Source organism: Anopheles maculipalpis (genome assembly GCF_943734695.1).
Source record: "Anopheles maculipalpis chromosome X unlocalized genomic scaffold, idAnoMacuDA_375_x X_unloc_23, whole genome shotgun sequence".
Classification (NCBI taxonomy): Eukaryota; Metazoa; Arthropoda; class Insecta; order Diptera; family Culicidae; genus Anopheles; species Anopheles maculipalpis.
This window is the reverse complement of record NW_026060484.1, coordinates 30272-35000: the sequence shown is the minus strand read 5'-3', so window position 1 is coordinate 35000 and position 4729 is coordinate 30272. Positions and strand designations below refer to the sequence as shown.

The window sequence follows — 4729 nt, the reverse complement described above, 5'->3', positions numbered from 1 at the left end:
GTCGAACCGTTGCGTCTTGTCGCGCGCCCGTTCATCGCTCACCAATTGTACCTCACCAATGTCTTCTATTAGCACTCTCACTTTCAGCGCCCACGGTCCCGTCAGGTTGCGGGTCCGAGCACGCCATGCTGCGACAGCCCATCGCTTGTGGATGGGACAGTCAGTTTGGTAGGAGAATATAGATAACTTGGTAGGCACTCAAGGATGTGTGCATCGGTCGGGTTTAAACGTCCGATGCGCAATATGCGTTCAACGTGTCGGTGTTCATGTGTCCTGCAGTTCACATTCTGACGCGCATTTAGCTGCGGTCTTCATCGATCCATGAGCCGAGTGATCCCCTGCCTAGGGTTTTGTTTCTCTTTGTGTTTGCCTTCCTCTTTATATTGTCTGCCCCTGAATAACATGATGCGCTGACCACCGCGGACAGACATACCTAGCACGACTTTGTAAGACCATCGATGGATACCGTCCCTTGTTGTTAGTTGACATGGAAACACTTTGAGTCCTTGGCGTGTTTCATGTGTTATTTCTTGCTCCATCTTGCTTGAACCAATGTCTTATTAGCGTGTTTTGATATGCTGGCCATTGAGACAGCGCATCTACAAGCTCCACTCGTGAGTGGTGCCCTTCCGTCAAAATTCCATTTGTTGCACCGAACAGTCCACACAGTGTAGCTGCAAACATGGGCCATGATCATCACATGATGAAATATCACCCACTGGCATGTTACCTTACCTTGGTGCGGGTAACGCTACGTGAACTATAGATGTGCGCGTCAGTTTTGAGCCGACGATGCATTTGCTACTTTAAGCGGGTGATCGGTAATGATCCTTCCGCAGGTTCACCTACGGAAACCTTGTTACGACTTTTACTTCCTCTAAATCATCAAGTTCGGTCAACTTCGGCCGTGCCAACTGCAGCTCACGAAGGAACCGCGGAAGGTATGCCTCCAGAGACCTCACTAAATAATCCATCGGTAGTAGCGACGGGCGGTGTGTACAAAGGGCAGGGACGTAATCAGCGCTAGCTAATGACTAGCACTTACTAGAAATTCCAGGTTCATGGGGACCGTTGCAGTCCCCAATCCCAACTAAATGAGCATTTGGGTGATTTCCCGTTCCTCTCGGAATGGGGGCGCCAATTGGCGAGAACACGCTGCTGCCCACATTGTAGCACGCGTGCAGCCCAGAACATCTAAGGGCATCACGGACCTGTTATCGCTCAATCTCACCTTGCTAAACACAAGTTGTCCCGCTAAGCAGGGCAAACTAGTGCGACGACCGCCCGTGAAGGCGCCGCCGCCCCGTAACGTCAGGTGTGCCCGGAGGCACACTGCTGACAGCGTTCTAGTTAGCTTGTTTGAGTCGCGTTCGTTATCGGAATTAACCAGACAAATCATTCCACGAACTAAGAACGGCCATGCACCACTACCCTTAAGTTTGAGAAAGAGCTCTTAATCTGTCTTACCTCGATAAGTTCGGACCTGGTAAATTTTCCCGTGTTGAGTCAAATTAAGCCGCAAGCTCCACTTCGTTTTTTTTTTATCAAACATGTACGTGTTTATTAACGAATTATAACAGAAATACAAAAGGTTACAAAACACGCACTAACACCCTAGCCGGCGGCCTTCCCAAACGGGCGTAACCGTCGGCCGTAATGCGTCCTGACCCAAACACGCGCATGGGCCAGGCGCTCCTCCTATTATTTAACTTTTCTCCTTAATATATATTTATTTTTATTTTACATTAATAAAGGCCCGTTGGCCACGAAAATTAACGCGCGGATGTCTCCGCCTCTGTAGTGGCAGCCTCTGCGTCCTCTGACATCACGCCACGTCTGCGATCGGCATCGTCTGTCCGCCGCCGTTGACGAAGCGCTTGTTGTTGGGCCAATCTACTCGCCGTGCTCCCTGACGAGTGATTGGCCGTTGTCGTCCCCTGAGGCCGTTGGTGCCGAAACGTCCTCGGTATCAGCCTGCTCCGGTTGATTGAAGGCGGTTGATTGGTGACTCCACTCAATCGATCGGTTGATAGGTTGCGGCGGCGATCGGCTTCTGCGTGTCGCCTCGCTCGCTCCCGTTCACGCCGATTTGCCCGTCTCCTTTCTACCTCCTCCGCAGTCGGTGGCTCCCTGTCTCGGCGCAGTCTCCCCGGACGAACGGATGGGAGTGTACCCGCTCGCATGCGTTCGCGATACGCCCGCTGCTGCTGGTTTCGCCTCAGCCGTCTACGAAGGAGGACTTCGGCTGAGGGCGGACCAGCGTTGCGTACTATTCTCCTTGCTGAGGCTACCATAGGACGCGATATGGCAACCCCTTCGTCCGGGTTGATTGTAGCCAGCCGCTCGTTCCTCTCTCGACGCCGTCTCCGCTGTCCCTCGTTATGCCGCTCGCGACGGGCCTGTCGTCGTGCTGCTTCCTCCCGTTGCGCGGCTGTGTGGATGTCAGCCATGACCGCCACGTTCTCCGTAGCCTGGTGCTCCAGCCAGCGTAGCTGCAAGAAGCGGCATACTCGCCGTGCCGCTTCCGCTGCTGACTGCCAAGCCTCCGGACTGGTCAACATCCACGGCACCAACCGTTCGGGGGTAACTGCCTCGCCCTCCTCGTCGACCAGCTGTTGGGTTCTCACATCCGCGAACCGTGGGCACACGAACATAACGTGCTCAGCCGACTCGACCACGTTGTCGGCGCAGAATGGGCAGGTCGGGGCAGAGACGAAACCCATGGCGTGCAAGTACTCTCGGAAGAAGCCGTGTCCCGAGAGCACCTGACTCAGGTGGAAATCAACCTCGCCATGTTTCCGACCTACCCAGGCAGTTATGTTCGGCAGGATGCGATGTGCCCAGCGTACGAAACGGCTCGCCGATGGAAGTGCGGCCTCCTCGTCCCATGATGTCTGCCACATCGCCATGGTCGCCGAACGCTCGAGCCTTTTGATCACCTCCTTGTCGATCATCACTCCCCTTCTCAAAGCGTCCTGGTTCCTCTTGTGTCGACGGGCCATCTCCAAAACTTGGAGGTGAAGCGGAATCAGCCCCGCCAATACCACCATCGTCGTGTATTTGACGGTTCTGAAGGTTCTCGCCACTCCCTTCGCCAAAGGCCGTTGCAGCTGCTCCAGTTTCCGTCGACACCACTGGAGCTTCACCGCCTCCGCCCAGATGGGTGCCGCGTATCTGACGATGGAGTCCGCAATCCCCGCCAGCAGCCTGCGTTTCGCCATCCCCAGTCCGGCATGGTTTGGCATCATGCCGGTGGCCAGCTTCACCACACGGAGTGCCTTCGTCGTGGCCTTCTCGACGTGTGGCTTCCACGATAGGTGGTCGTGAAGCTGAACCCCGAGGTAGCGAATTGCAGGCTTGGATCGCACCTCCACTCCGTTGATGGATACGGGCACCTCTGGGTGGCCCCTTCTGAGACTGGAGATGAGAACAATCTCCGTCTTCTCAGGGGCCAACTGCAGCCGATGTCGCTCCATCCAACCCGAAACCGCTGTAACCGCCTCCTCCGCTACTCCAGCCGCCTCCTCCGGTGTGCACCCTCTCGCCAGTACTGCTAAATCGTCGGCAAAGCCGATGATCGTTGCTCCTTCGGGCAGCTGCACACTCAACACGCCGTCGTACAAGATGTTCCACAGAGTGGGACCGAGGATGGATCCCTGTGGAACTCCTGCCGTTACTCGACGTGTTACCGGGCCGGAGCTCGTGTCGTACGTGAGCTCACGGTCCCGGAAGTACTCCTGCAGGATGCGGCGCAGTCCTGCTGGTACTCCCTTTGCGTGCAGCGCCTCCGCGATGGCCTGCCAGTCCGCCGAGTTGAACGCATTGCGCACGTCCAGCGCAACGACGAGTAGACAGCGCTTGTCGCGCCGGTTAGTGCGTCCAAAGCTCATGGCAGATCTGGCAGCCTCGACCACCAGTTCAACCGCCTGAAGGGTGGAGCGACCACATCGGAAGCCGAATTGACGCTCGGAAAGCATCGGCTCCGTTGGTCTCTCGATGTGGTCGTTAAGGCGGTTCAGCAGTACTCGCTCGAACACCTTTCCAGGTGTATCCAGTAGCATCACTGGTCGCACGGATGACGGCTCGCCTGGCGGTTTCCCCGGTTTGGGGATGAGGACGAGTTTCGCCTTCTTCCACTGGTCCGGGAAGCGGCCCGCATCCAACAGCTCCTGGTATAACCGTACAAACGTCGACGGGTACGCCCGGATGGCTGCCGTGAGGGCAGCATTGGGCAGTCCGTCCAATCCGGGCGCCTTCCTAGGGTTCAGGCCGGCCGCGATGTCGAGCAACTCCTGCTCAGTAACCGACCTGATACCGACGCCGTCCGGCTCGATGATGGGCCATTCGACTGGGGGATGGTCCGGGCAGAGAGCGTCCACGATTCGTCCTAGCGTGGACGGATCGCTCTCTCTTGCCACACGGCTGCCACATAGCCGTTTGAGCGCTTCCCCCAGCCACCGACCTGTCTCGTCGTCCTCCAGCTGCTGAATGGATTCAGCGTACCGCTCCTTCTTGCTGGCCAAGATGGCTGACGTCAGCCTACGGCGGGCGTCCTGATGGTGCTCGACGGCCTCGGAGTGGGCCACGCTGCCAGCCAATGCGCCAGATGTCCTTTCCCAGGCCAGGCGGCACTCCTCGCGTAGTCGGCCAATTTCCGGCGTCCACCAATACGCCGGTTTTCCGGTGTGGCCGACTACAGGAGAGACTTCCGCCATAGTCTCACTGCACG

At 57.0% G+C, this 4729-nt stretch overlaps 1 non-coding gene across 1 annotated transcript; it reads right to left on the bottom strand.

The window, feature by feature from the left end:
* Positions 1-192: 192 nt before the first annotated feature.
* Positions 193-350, bottom strand: LOC126566734 (5.8S ribosomal RNA). The gene has a single exon (XR_007607538.1). It is a non-coding gene; the product is annotated as a 5.8S ribosomal RNA (ribosomal RNA).
* Positions 351-4729: the final 4379 nt, after the last annotated feature.